This window comes from Chiloscyllium punctatum, chromosome 15 (genome assembly GCF_047496795.1).
Source record: "Chiloscyllium punctatum isolate Juve2018m chromosome 15, sChiPun1.3, whole genome shotgun sequence".
Taxonomy (NCBI): domain Eukaryota; kingdom Metazoa; phylum Chordata; class Chondrichthyes; order Orectolobiformes; family Hemiscylliidae; genus Chiloscyllium; species Chiloscyllium punctatum.
The window spans coordinates 14775471-14789186 of NC_092753.1; the positions used below are offsets into that span (position 1 = coordinate 14775471).

The 13716-nt window shown below is 55.6% G+C and overlaps 1 protein-coding gene across 1 annotated transcript in view; it reads left to right on the top strand.

Annotated features, from left to right (window-relative positions):
- LOC140485955 (cilia- and flagella-associated protein 44) overlaps nt 1-13716 on the top strand; it is a 226664-nt gene that overhangs the window by 3902 nt on the left and 209046 nt on the right. The gene's annotated exons all lie outside the window — the stretch shown is intronic.

Below are 13716 nucleotides of genomic sequence, written 5' to 3' on the forward strand. Positions count from 1 at the left end.
GGGAGAAAGAGGGAGAGGGAGGGGGAGGGGAGAGAAAGGGGGGGAGGGGAAAGGGGTGAAAGACGGAGGGGGAGAAAGAGGGATGGGGAGGGGGAGAAAGAGGGAGGGGGGGGGAGAAAGAGGGAGGGGGGAGAAAGGGGGAGGGGGAGAAAAAGGGAGGGAGTGTGAGAGGGGAGAAAGGAGGGAGAAAGAGGGAGGGGGAGGAGGGAGAAAGAGGGAGGGGGTGGGGTGGGAGAAAGGGGGCAGAAAGAGGGAGGGGGTAGGTGGTGGGGAAGAGGGAGGGGGAGGAGGGGGGCGAAAGAGTGAGGAGGGGGGGAGAAAGATGGAGGGGGGAGGAGGGTGGAGAAAGAGGGATGGGGAGGAGGGGGGAGAAAGAGGGGGGAGAAAGGGGGAGGAGGGGGGGGAGAAAGGGGGAGGAGGGGGGAGAAAGACGGAGGGGGGAGAAAGAGGAGGGGAAGAGGGGGAGAAAGAGGGAGGGGGTAGAGGGGGAGAAAGAGGGAGGGGGTAGAGGGGGAGAAAGAGGGAGGGGCAGGAGGAGGGAGAAAGAGGGAGGGGGAAGAAAAGAGGGAATAAAAGTGGGAGTGGGAGGGGGGAGGAAGGGGGAGGAGGGAGGAAGTGAGAGGAAGAGGGAGGGGGAAGTGGGAGGAAGAGGGAGGGGGAAGTGGGAGGAAGGGGGAAGGGAGGGGGAGGAAGGAGGGAGGGGGAAGAAGGGGGAAGGGAGAGAGAGGAAGGGGGGAGGGAGAGACGGAGTGAGGAGGGTGAGAGGGAGTGGGGAGGAAGTGGCGGGGAGGGAGGAGGGGGAGGAAGGGGGAGGGGGTAGCAAGAGGGAGGGGGAGGAAGAGGGAAGGAGGGGAGGGGAGGAAGATGGAGGGAGGGGGAGGAAGAGGGAGAAAGAGGGAGGGGGAGGAGGAGGGGGAGGAGGAGGGGGGAGGAGGATATGGGAGGGAGGGGATGAAGGAGGGGGAGGGAAAGTGGGGGGAATGAAAGTGGGAGGGAGAGCGAGGGGGAATTGGGAGGGAGTTGGAGGGGGAAGTGGGGGTGAAGTGGGAGGGAGGGGGAGGAAGGAAGAGGGAGCGAGGGGGAGGGAGGAATAGGGAGGGGGAAGAGGAAGAGGGAGGGAGGAGCAAGAGGGAAGGGGAGGAGGGAGGGGGAAGGGGAAAAAGGAAGAGGGAGGGGGAGAATGAGGAAGAGGGAGGGGGAAGGGGAAGGGGGGAGGGAGAGGAGGAGGAAGAGGGAGGGAGGGGAGGAAGAGGGATGGGAGGGAGAGGAGGAGGAGGAGGAAGAGGGAGAGAGGGAAGGGAGGAGGAGGAAGGGGAGGAAGGGAGGAGAAAGGGGGGAACAAGCAGAGTGGGGAGGAAGGGGGGACGTAGGGGGTGAGGAAGGGGGAAGGAAGGAGGAGGGAGGAAGAGGGAGTGAGGGGGAGGGAGAGAGGAAGAGCGAGGGTGGAGGGAGGAAGAGGGAGGGAGGGAGGAATAGGGACGGTGAAGAGGGAGGAAGGGAGGAAGAGGAAGAGGGGAGGGGGAAGGGGGAAGAGGGAGTGGTGTAGAGGGGGGCAAAAGAGGGAGGGGGGAAGAGTGAGGGAGGGTGGGGGAAGAGAGAGGGGAAGAGGGAGGGGGGCAGGGGTGAAGAGGGAGGGGGCAGGGAGAAAGAGAGTGTGTGAGTCAGGCAGGGAGAGAGATTGTGTGTGAGTCAGGCAGGGAGAAAGAGATTCTGTGTGTCAGGCAGGGAGAAAGAGAGAGCTTGCGTGTGAATCAGACAGGGGGGCCAAGAGTTTGTGTGTGAGTCAGGCAGAAAGAGAGACAGATTGTGTGAGAGTCAGGCAGGGAGAAACAGAGTGTGAGAGTCAGGCAGGGAGAAAAAGTGTCTGTGAGTCAGGCAGGGAGAAAGAGAGAGATTGTGTGTGAGTCAGGCAGGGAGAGAGATTGTGTGTGAGTCAGGCAGGGAGAGAGAGATTGTGTGTGAGTCAGGCAGGGAGAGAGAGATTGTGTGTGAGTCAGGCAGGGAGAACGAGTGTGAGAGAGTCAGGCAGTGAGAGAGTGTGTGTGAGTCAGGCAGGGGGAGAGAGAGTGAAAAAGAGATTGTGTGTGTCAGGCAGGGAGAGAAAGAGAGAGATTGTGTATGAGTCAGGCAGGGAGACAGAGAGATTGAGTGAGTCAGGCAGGGGGAGTGAGAGAGAAATGGCATGTGAGTCAGGCAGGGAGAGAGAGATTGTGTGTGAATCAAACACAGAGAGAGAGATTATGTGTGAGTCAGGCAGGGAGAGAGAGATTGTGTGTGAGTCAGGCAGAGAGAGAGTGAGAGATTGTGTGTGAATCAAACACAGAGAGAGAGATTATGTGTGAGTCAGGCAGAGAGAGAGAGAGAGAGATTGTATATGAGTCAGGCAGGGAGAGAAAGAGAGAGATTGTGTGTGAGTCAGGCAGGGAGAGAAAGAGAGAGAGATTGTGTGTGAGTCAGGCAGGGAGAGAAAGAGAGAGAGATTGTGTGTGAGTCAGGCAGGGAGAGAAAGAGAGAGAGATTGTGTATGAGTCAGGCAGGGAGAGAAAGAGAGAGAGATTGTGTATGAGTCAGGCAGGGAGAGAAAGAGAGAGAGATTGTGTGTGAGTCAGGCAGGGAGAGAGAGAGAGAGAGACTGTGTGAGAGTCAGGCAGGGAGAGAGAGATTGTGTGTGTCAGGCAGGTGGGAAGAGAGAAGGAGAGAGAGAGAGAGATTGTGTGTGAGTCACGTAGGGAGAGAAAGAGAGAGATTGTGTATGAGTCAGGCAGGGAGACAAAGAGAGATTGTGTGTGAGTCAGGCAGAGAGAGAGTGTGTGTGAGTCAGGTGGGGAGAGAAAGAGAGAGCGATTGTGTGTGAGTCAGGCAGGGAGAGAAAGAGAGAGATTGTGTGTGAGTCAGGCAGGGAGAGAAAGAGAGAGGGATTGTGTGTGAGTCAGGCAGGGAGAGAGAGAGAGATTGTGTGAGTCAGGCAGGGAGAGAAAGAGAGAGAAATTGTGTGTGAGTCAGGCAGAGAGAGAGATTGTGTGTGAGTCAGGCAGAGAGAGAGAGATTGTGTGTGAGTCAGGCAGAGAGAGATTGTGTGTGAGTCAGGCAGAGAGAGATTGTGTGTGAGTCAGGCAGAGAGAGATTGTGTGTGAGTCAGGCGGGGGAGAGAGAGATAGAGATAGAGATTGTGAGAGTCAGGCAGGGAGTGAAAGAGAGAGAGGGAGGGAGGGAGAGAGAGAGAGAGAGTGTGTGTGTGTCAGTTAGGGAGAGTGGGAGAGAGTGTGACTGTCAGGCAGGGGAAGAGACAGAGAGAGAGAGAGAGTAAGCCACGCAGATAGAGGGAAAGTGGGTGGCAGAGAGAGAGACTCGCCAGGCAGAGAAACAGAGTGCAAGTGTGAGCGAGGTAGAGAGAGAGAGAGTGAGCGAGGTAGAGAGAGAGAATGAGCGAGGTAGAGAGAGAGAATGAGCGAGGTAGAGAGAGAGAATGAGCGAGGTAGAGAGCGAGAGAGAGAATGAGCGAGGTAGAGAGAGAGAGAGAGAGTGAGTGATGTAGAGAGAGCGACAGTGAGTGTGAGCGAGGTAGAGAGAGAGAGAGAGAGAGTGAGCGAGGTAGAGAGAGAGAATGAGCGAGGTAGAGAGAGAGAATGAGCGAGGTAGAGAGAGAGAGAGAGAATGAGCGAGGTAGAGAGAGAGAGAGAGAGTGAGTGATGTAGAGAGAGCGACAGTGAGTGTGAGCGAGGTAGAGAGAGAGAGAGTGAGCGAGGTAGAGAGAGAGAGAGAGTGAGCGAGGTAGAGAGAGAGAGAGAGTGTGAGCGAGGTAGAGAGAGAGAGAGAGAGAGAGTGTGAGCGAGGTAGAGATAGAGAGAGTGTGAGTGAGGTAGAGAGAGAGAGTTTGCGTGAGGTAGAGAGAGAGAGTTTGAGCGAGGTAGAGAGAGAGTGTGAGTGAGGTAGAGAGAGACAGTGTGAGCGAGGGAGAGAGAGAGAGAGTGTGAGCGAAGCAGAGAGAGAGAGTGTGAGCGAGGTAGAGAGAGCGTGAGCGAGGTAGAGAGAAAGTGTGAGTGAAGCAGAGAGAGAGTGTGAGCGAGGTAGAGAGAGAGAGAGTGTGAGCGAGGTAGAGAGAGAGAGAGAGAGAGAGAGAGTGTGAGCGAGGTAGAGAGAGAGAGAGAGTTTGAGCGAGGTAGAGAGAGAGAGTGTGAGTGAGGTAGAGAGAGAGTTTGAGCGAGGGAGAGAGAGGGAGAGAGAGAGAGTGAGTGTGAGTGAGGTAGAGAGAGAGTGTGAGCGAGGTAGAGAGAGAGTGTGAGCGAGGTAGAGAGAGAGTGAGTGAGGTAGACATAGAGAGAGTGTGAGCGAGGTAGAGAGAGAGAGAGTTTGAGCAAGGTAGAGAGAGAGAGCACGCGTAAGGTAGAGAGAGAGTGTGAGCAAGGTAGAGAGAGAGAGTGTGAGCGAGGTAGAGAGAGAGTTATGGTGTGAGCGAGGTAGAGAGAGAGAAAGAGAGTTTGAGCGAGGTAGAGAGTGAGAGAGTGTGAGTGAGGTAGTGAGGGAGAGAGTGTGAGCGAGGTAGAGAGAGAGAGTGTGAGCGAGGTAGAGAGAGAGAGTGTGAGCGAGGTAGAGAGAGAGTTATGGTGTGAGCGAGGTAGAGAGAGAGAAAGAGAGTTTGAGCGAGGTAGAGAGTGAGAGAGTGTGAGTGAGGTAGTGAGGGAGAGAGTGTGAGCGAGGTAGAGAGAGAGAGTGTGAGCGAGGTAGAGAGAGAGAGTGTGAGCGAGGTAGAGAGAGAGAGAGAGTGTGAGCGAGGTAGAGAGAGAGAGAGGGTGTGAGTGAGGTAGAGAGAGAGAGAGTTTGAGCGAGGTAGAGAGAGAGAGTGTGAGTGAGGTAGTGAGGGAGAGAGTGTGAGCGAGGTAGAGAGAGAGTGTGAGCGAGGTAGAGAGAGTGAGTTTGAGCGAGGTAGAGAGAGAGAGTTTGAGCGAGGTAGAGAGAGAGAGTGAGCGAGGTAGAAAGAGAGTGTGAGCGAGGTAGAGAGAGAGAGAGAGTGTGAGCGAAGCAGAGAGAGAGAGAGTTTGAGCAAGGTAGAGAGAGAGAGCACGCGCAAGGTTAAGTGAGAGAGTGTGAGCGAGGTAGAGAGAGAGTGTGAGCAAGGTAGAGAGAGAGAGTTTGAGCGAGGTAGAGAGTGAGAGAGTGTGAGTGAGGTAGTGAGTGAGTGTGAGTGAGGTAGAGAGAGAGTGTGAATGAGTTAGAGAGAGTGTGTGAGCGAGGTAGAGAGGGAGTGTGTGAGCGAGGTAGAGAGAGAGAGAGAGTGTGAGTGAGGTAGAGAGAGAGAGAGAGAGAGTGTGAGTGAGGTAGAGAGAGAGAGAGTGTGAGTGAGGTAGAGAGAGAGAGAGAGAGTGTGAGTGAGGTAGAGAGAGAGAGAGTGTGAGTGAGGTAGAGAGAGTGTGAGCGAGGTAGAGAGAGAGAGTGTGAGCGAGGTAGAGAGAGAGAGTGTGAGCGAGGTAGAGAGAGAGAGAGTGTGAGCGCAGCAGAGAGAGAGAGAGTTTGAGCAAGGTAGAGAGAGAGAGCGCGCGCAAGGTAGAGAGAGAGTGTGAGTGAGGTAGAGAGAGAGAGAGAGTGTGTGAGCGAGGAGAGAGAGAGAGAGAGTGTGAGGGAGGTAGAGAGAGAGTGTGAGGGAGGTAGAGAGAGAGAGTGTGAGCGAAGCAGAGAGAGAGTGTGAGTGAGGTAGAGAGAGTGTGAGTGAACAAGGTAGAGAGAGAGTGTGAGCAAGGTAGACCAAGAGAGAGCACGAGCAAGGTAGTGAAAGAGAGAGAGAAGAGGGAACGAGGCAGAGAGTGAGTGTGTGAGGCAGAGGAAGCAAAAGAGTGTGAGAGCGAGGTAGAGAGAGAGACAGTGAGTGAGGCAGAGAATGGGAAAGGAGAGAGCGAACAAGGCAGAGAAACAGACAGCAAGAGAGTGTGCAAGGCAGAGAAAGAGAAAGGGAAGTGCATGAGGCAGAGAGCATGAGAGACTGAACGAGGCGGAGAAGGAGAGTGTGAGACAATGAGTGTGGCAGAGAAGGAGAGAGTGAGTGAGGCAGAGAAAAAGAGCGTAAGAGAGTGAGGCAGAGAAAGGGAGAGTGAGAGCGCGAGCAAGACAGACAAAGGGAGAGGAGAGAGTGAGCAAGGCAGAGAAAGGGAGAGCGAGAGAGTAAGCGAGGCAGAGAAAGGGAGAGCGAGAGAGTAAGCGAGGCAGAGAAAGGGAGAGCGAGAGAGTATGTGAGGCAGAGAAATGGAGAGTGAGAGAGCGAGTGAGGCAGAGAATGGGAGTGAGAGATTGAGCGAGCGAGGCAGAGAAACGGAGAGCAAGTGAGGCAGAGAAAGGGAGCGCCAGAGCGCGAGCAAGGTAGAGAAAAGGAGAGCAAGCGAGGCAGACAATGCGAGAGCGAGAGCGTGCGAGGCAGGGAAAGGGAGAGTGAAAGCGCAAGTGATGCAGCGAAAGGGAGAGCGAGCGAGGCAGAGAAGGGGAGAGCAAGGGAGTGCATGCAAGGTAGAGAAAGGGAGAACGTGTGAGGCAGAGAAACGAAGTGCGAGAGAGTAAGCGAGGCAGAGAAAGGGAGAGCGAGAGAGTGAACGAGGCAGAGAGATGGAGAGTGAGAGAGCGAGCGAGGCAGAGAGATAGAGAGCGAGCGAGGCAGAGAAAGGAAGATCAAGAGAGCAAGCAAGGCACAGAAAGGGAAAAAGAGAGGGAGAGTTATGAGAGAAAGGGAGAGCGAGAGAGTGTACGAGACAGAGAAAGGAAGAGCGTGTGAGGCAGAGAAAGGGAGAGTGAGAGAGCGAGTGAGGCAGAGAAGGGGAGAGCGAGTGGGGGAGAGCGAGAGAGCGAGTGAGGCAGAGAAGGGGAGAGCGAGAGAATGAGCGAGGCAGAGAAAGGGAGAGCGAGAGAGCGAGCAAGGCACAGAAAGGGAAAAGGAGAGGGAGAGTTATGAGAGAAAGGGAGAGCGAGAGAGTGTGCGAGACAGAGAAAGGAAGAGCGTGTTTGGCAGAGAAAGGGAGAGTGAGAGAGTGTGTGAGGCAAAGAAAGGGAGTGTGAGTGACGCAGAGTAAAGGAGAGAGAGTGAGGCAGAGAAAGGGAGAGTGTGAGAGTGAATGAGGCAGAGAACGTGAGAGTGTGCGAGGCAGGGAAAGGGAGAGTGAAAGTGCAAGTGATGCAGAGAAAGGGAGAGCGAGGCAGAGAAAGGGAGAGCGAGAAAGCGTGCAAGGCAAAGAAATGGAGTGTGAGTGACGCAGAGTAAGGGAGAGAGCGAGGCAGAGAAAGGGAGAGTGAGAGAGCAAGCGAGGCAGAGAAAGGGAGAGTGAGAGATCGTGTGAGGCAGGGAAAGGGAGAGTGAAAGCGATAGTGTTGCAGAGAAAGGGAGAGCGAGCGAGGCAGAGAAGGGGAGAGCAAGGGAGCGCATGCAAGGCAGAGAAAGGGAGAATGTGTGAGGCAGAGAAACGGAGAGCGAGAGAGAAAGGGAGAATGAGAGATTGAGCGAGGCAGAGAAAGGGAGAGCGAAAGAGCGAGCGAGGCACAGAAAGAGAAAAGGAGGGGAAGCGCTATGAGAGAAAGGGAGAGCGAGAGAGTGTGCGAGACAGAGAAAGGAAGAGCGTGTGAGACAGAGAAAGGGAGAGTGAGAGAGTGTGCGAGGCAAAGAAAGGGAGTGTGAGTGACGCAGAGTAAGGAAGAGAGAGTGAGGCAGAGAAAGGGAGAGTGAGAGAGTGAATGAGGCAGAGAACACGAGAGTGTGCGAGGCAGGGAAAGGGAGAGTGAAAGCACAAGTGATGCAGAGAAAGGGAGAGTGAGAGAGCGAGCGAGGCAGAGAAAGGGAGAGCGAGAGAGCGAGCGAGGCAGTGAAGGGGAGAGCAAGGGAGCGCATGCAAGGCAGAGAAAGGGAGAGCGAGCGAGGCAGAGAATGGGAGTGTGAGAGAGCGAACGAGGCAGAGAGATGGAGAGTGAGAGAGCGAGCGAGGCAGAGAATTAGACCGAGAGAGTGAGCGAGGCATAGAAAGGGAGAGCAAGCGTGGCAGAGAAAGGGAGAGTGAGAGGGTGAGAGTGCAGAGAAAAGGAGAGCGAGTTTGGCAGAAAATTGGAGAGCGAGAGAGCGAGCGAGGCAGCGAAAGGGAGAACGAGAGAGCGAGTGAGGCAGAGAGCGAGAGAGCGACCAAGGCACAGAAAGGGAAAAGGAGAGGGAGAGTTATGAGAGAAAGGGTGTGCGAGACAGAGAAAGGAAGAGCGTGTGAGGCAGAGAAAGTGGGAGTGAGAGCGTGCGAGGCAAAGAAAAGGAGTGTGAGTGACGCAGAGTAAGGGAGACAGAGCAAGGCAGAGAAAGGGAGAGTGAGAGAGTGAATGAGGCAGAGAACACGAGAGCGTGCGAGGCAGGGAAAGGGAGAGTGAAAGCACAAGTGATGCAGAGAAAGGGAGAGCGAGAGAGCGAGCGAGGCAGAGAAGGGGAGAGCAAGGGAACACATGGAAGGCAGAGAAAGGGAGAATGTGCGAGGCAGAGAATGGGAGAGCGAGAGAGTGAGCGAGGCAGAGAAGGGGAGAGCAAGGGAACACATGGAAGGCAGAGAAAGGGCGAATGTGCGAGGCAGAGAAAGGGAGAGCGAGAGAGAGAGCGAGGCAGAGAATGGGAGTGAGAGAGTGAGTGAGGCAGGGAAAGGAAGAGCGAGCGAGGCAGAGAATGAGACCGAGAGAGCGAGCGAGGCAGAGAAAGGGAGAGCATGGGAGAGCGAGAGCACGAGCGAGGCAGAGAAAGGGAGAACACGCGAGGCAGAGAAAGGGAGAGTTGTAGAGTGAGCGAGGCAGAGATGGGGAGAGTTGTAGAGTGAGCGAGGCAGAGATGGGGAGAGCGAGAGAGCAAGTGAGACAGAGAATGGGAGTGAGAGCGTGAGCGAGGCAGAGAGAGGGAGAGTGAGAGCGCGAGCAAGGCAGAGAAGGGAAGAGCGAGGGAGTGAGCGAGGCAGAGAATGAGACCGAGAGAGCAAGCGAGGCAGAGAAAGGGAGAGCAAGCGAGACAGAGAAAGGGAGAGTGAGAGATCGTGTGAGGCAGAGAGAGGGAGAGCGAGAGCAAGCGAGGCAGAGAAAGGGAGAGCAAGCGAGGCAGAGAATGCGAGAGCATGCGAAGCAGGGAAAGGGAGAGTGTAAGCGCAAGTGATGCAGAGAAAGGGAGGGCGAGAGAGCGAGCAAGGGAGAGAAGGGGAGAGCAAGGGAGTGCATGCAAGGTAGAGAAAGGGAGAACGTGTGAGGCAGAGAAAGGGAGAGCGAGGCAGAGAAAGGGAGTGAGAGAGCGAGAGAGGCAGGGAAAGGAAGAGCGAGCGAGGCAGAGAATGAGACCGAGAGAGCGAGCGAGGCAGAGAAATGGAGAGTGAGAGAGCGAGCGAGGCAGAGAGAGGGACAGTCAGAGAGCGAGCGAGGCAGAGAGAGGGACAGTGAGAGAGCAAGCGAGGCGGAGAGAGGGACAGTGAGAGAGTGAGCAAGGCAGAGAAAGGGAGAGCGAGAGCACGAGCGAGGCAGAGAAAGGGAGAGCGAGAGAGGCAGGGTAAGGAAGAGTGAGCAAGGCAGAGAATGAGACCAAAAGAGCGAGTGAGGCAGAGAAAGGGAGAGCATGTTAGGCAGAGAAAGGGAGAGCGAGGGAGTGAGCGAGGCAGAGAATTAGACTGAGAGAGCGAGCGAGGCAGAGAAAGGGAGACCAAGGGAGCGCATGCGAGGTAGAGAAAGCGAGAGCATGTGAGGCAGAGAACAGGAGAGCAAGAGAACGAGTGAGGCCAAGAAAAGGAGAGTGGGCAAGGCAGAGAAAGGGACAGTGTGAAAGCGTGTGAGGCAGAGAAAGTGAGAACGAGGGGGAGAGTGAGAAAGCATGCGAGGCAGAGAAAGGGAGAGTGAGAGCACGAGCGAGGCAGATAAAGGGAGAGCGAGAGAGGCAGGGTAAGGAAGAGTGAGCAAGGCAGAGAATGAGACCAAAAGAGCAAGCGAGGCAGAGAAAGGGAGAGTGAGAGAGTGTGCAAGACAGAGAAAGGGAGAGCAAGCAAGGCAAAGAAAGGGGGAGTGAGAGAGCGTGTGAGGCAGAGAAAGGGAGAGTGAGGGAGTGAGCGAGGCAGAGAAAGGGAGAGCAAGTGAGGCAGAGAATGTGAGAGCGAGAGCGTGCGAGGCAGGGAAAGAGAGAGTGAAAGCACAGGTGATGCAGAGAAAGGGAGAGGGAGTAAGCGAGGCAGAGAAAGGGAGAGCGAAAGAGCGAGTGAGGCAGAGAAAGGAAGAGCGAGAGAGCGAGCGAGGCAGAGAATTAGACCGAGAGAGCGAGCGAGGCAGAGAAAGGGAGAGTGAGAGCGTGAGAGTGCAGAGAAAGGGAGAGCGAGTTTGGCAGAAAATTGGAGAGCGAGAGAGCGAGCGAGGCAGAGAAAGGGAGATCGAGAGAGCAAGCAAGGCACAGAAAGGGAAAAAGAGAGGGAGAGTTATGAGAGAAAGGGAGAGTGAGAGAGTGTGCGAGACAGAGAAAGGAAGAGCGTGTGAGGCAGAGAAAGGGAGAGTGAGAGAGCGAGTGAGGCAGAGAAGGGGAGAGCGAGAGAGCGAGTGAGGCAGAGAAGGGGAGAGCGAGAGAGCGAGTGAGGCAGAGAAGGGGAGAGCGAGAGAATGAGCGAGGCAGAGAAAGGGAGAGCGAGAGCGAGTGAGGCAGAGAAAGGGAGAGCGAGAGAGCGAGTGAGGCAGAGAAAGGGAGAGCGAGAGAGCGAGCAAGGCACAGAAAGGGAAAAGGAGAGGGAGAGTTATGAGAGAAAGGGAGAGGGAGAGGTATGAGAGAAAGGGAGAGCGAGAGAGTGTGCGAGGCAAAGAAAGGGAGTGTGAGTGACGCAGAGTAAAGGAGAGAGAGTGAGGCAGAGAAAGGGAGAGTGTGAGAGTGAATGAGGCAGAGAACGTGAGAGTGTGCGAGGCAGGGAAAGGGAGAGTGAAAGTGCAAGTGATGCAGAGAAAGGGAGAGCGAGGCAGAGAAAGGGAGAGCGAGAGAGCGAGTGAGGCAGAGAAAGGGAGAGCGAGAGAGCGAGTGAGGCAGAGAAAGGGAGAGCGAGAGAGCGAGCAAGGCACAGAAAGGGAAAAGGAGAGGGAGAGTTATGAGAGAAAGGGAGAGGGAGAGGTATGAGAGAAAGGGAGAGTGAGAGAGCGTGCGAGGCAAAGAAAGGGAGTGTGAGTGACGCAGAGTAAAGGAGAGAGAGTGAGGCAGAGAAAGGGAGAGTGAGAGAGTGAATGAGGCAGAGAACGCGAGAGCGTGCGAGGCAGGGAAAGGGAGAGTGAAAGCACAAGTGATGCAGAGAAAGGGAGAGCGAGAGAGCGTGCAAGGCAAAGAAATGGAGTGTGAGTGACGCAGAGTAAGGGAGAGAGCGAGGCAGAGAAAGGGAGAGTGAGAGAGCAAGCGAGGCAGAGAAAGGAAGAGCGAGGGAGTGAGCGAGGCAGAAAAAGGGAGTGTGAGATGGCGAGCGAGGCAGAGAAAGGGAGAGCAAGCGAGGCAGAGAAAGGGAGAGTGAGAGATCGTGTGAGGCAGGGAAAGGGAGAGTGAAAGCGATAGTGTTGCAGAGAAGGGGAGAGCAAGGGAGCGCATGCAAGGCAGAGAAAGGGAGAATGTGTGAGGCAGAGAAACGGAGAGCGAAAGAGAAAGGGAGAGTGAGAGATTGAGTGAGGCAGAGAAAGGGAGAGCGAAAGAGCAAGCGAGGCAGAGAATTAGACTGATAGTGCGAGCGAGGCAGAGAAAGGGAGAGCAAGCGAGGCAGAGAAAGGGAGATCGAGAGAGCGAGTGAGGCAGAGAAGAGGAGAGCGAGAGAACGAGCGAGGCAGAGAAGGGGAGAGCGAGAGAGCGAGCAAGGCACAGAAAGGGAAAAGGAGGGGAAGCGCTATGAGAGAAAGGGAGAGCGAGAGAGTGTGCGAGACAGAGAAAGGAAGAGCGTGTGAGGCAGAGAAAGGGAGAGTGAGAGAGTGTGCGAGGCAAAGAAAGGGAGTGTGAGTGACGCAGAGTAAGGAAGAGAGAGTGAGGCAGAGAAAGGGAGAGTGAGAGAGTGAATGAGGCAGAGAACACGAGAGTGTGCGAGGCAGGGAAAGGGAGAGTGAAAGCACAAGTGATGCAGAGAAAGGGAGAGTGAGAGAGCGAGCGAGGCAGAGAAAGGGAGAGCGAGAGAGCGAGCGAGGCAGTGAAGGGGAGAGCAAGGGAGCGCATGCAAGGCAGAGAAAGGGAGAGCGAGCGAGGCAGAGAATGGGAGTGTGAGAGAGCGAGCGAGGCAGAGAGATGGAGAGTGAGAGAGCGAGCGAGGCAGAGAATTAGACCGAGAGAGTGAGCGAGGCATAGAAAGGGAGAGCAAGCGTGGCAGAGAAAGGGAGAGTGAGAGGGTGAGAGTGCAGAGAAAAGGAGAGCGAGTTTGGCAGAAAATTGGAGAGCGAGAGAGCGAGCGAGGCAGCGAAAGGGAGAACGAGAGAGCGAGTGAGGCAGAGAAGGGGAGAGCGAGAGAGCGACCAAGGCACAGAAAGGGAAAAGAAGAGGGAGAGTTATGAGAGAAAGGGTGTGCGAGACAGAGAAAGGAAGAGCGTGTGAGGCAGAGAAAGTGGGAGTGAGAGCGTGCGAGGCAAAGAAAAGGAGTGTGAGTGACGCAGAGTAAGGGAGACAGAGCAAGGCAGAGAAAGGGAGAGTGAGAGAGTGAATGAGGCAGAGAACACGAGAGCGTGCGAGGCAGGGAAAGGGAGAGTGAAAGCACAAGTGATGCAGAGAAAGGGAGAGCGAGCGAGGCAGCGAAGGGGAGAGCAAGGGAGCGCATGGAAGGCAGAGAAAGGGAGAATGTGCGAGGCAGAGAATGGGAGAGCGAGAGAGTGAGCGAGGCAGAGAAGGGGAGAGCAAGGGAACACATGGAAGGCAGAGAAAGGGAGAGCGAGGCAGAGAATGGGAGTGAGAGAGTGAGTGAGGCAGGGAAAGGAAGAGCGAGCGAGGCAGAGAATGAGACCGAGAGAGCGAGCGAGGCAGAGAAAGGGAGAGCATGGGAGAGCGAGAGCACGAGCGAGGCAGAGAAAGGGAGAACACGCGAGGCAGAGAAAGGGAGAGTTGTAGAGTGAGCGAGGCAGAGATGGGGAGAGCGAGAGAGCAAGTGAGACAGAGAATGGGAGTGAGAGCGTGAGCGAGGCAGAGAGAGGGAGAGTGAGAGCGCGAGCAAGGCAGAGAAGGGAAGAGCGAGGGAGTGAGCGAGGCAGAGAATGAGACCGAGAGAGCAAGCGAGGCAGAGAAAGGGAGAGCAAGCGAGACAGAGAAAGGGAGAGTGAGAGATCGTGTGAGGCAGAGAGAGGGAGAGCGAGAGCAAGCGAGGCAGAGAAAGGGAGAGCAAGCGAGGCAGAGAATGCGAGAGCATGCGAAGCAGGGAAAGGGAGAGTGTAAGCGCAAGTGATGCAGAGAAAGGGAGGGCGAGAGAGCGAGCAAGGGAGAGAAGGGGAGAGCAAGGGAGTGCATGCAAGGTAGAGAAAGGGAGAACGTGTGAGGCAGAGAAAGGGAGAGCGAGAGAGTGAGCGAGGCAGAGAAAGGGAGTGAGAGAGCGCGCGAGGCAGAGAGAGGGAGAGTGAGAGAGTGAGCGAGGCAGAGAAAGAGAGAGCGAGAGAGCGAACAAGGCAGAGAATGGGAGTGAGAGAGAGGGAGAGTGAGAGAGCGAGCGAGGCAGAGAAAGAGACCAAGAGTCCGAGCGAGACAGAGAAAGGGAGAGCGAGCGAGGCAGAGAATGCAAG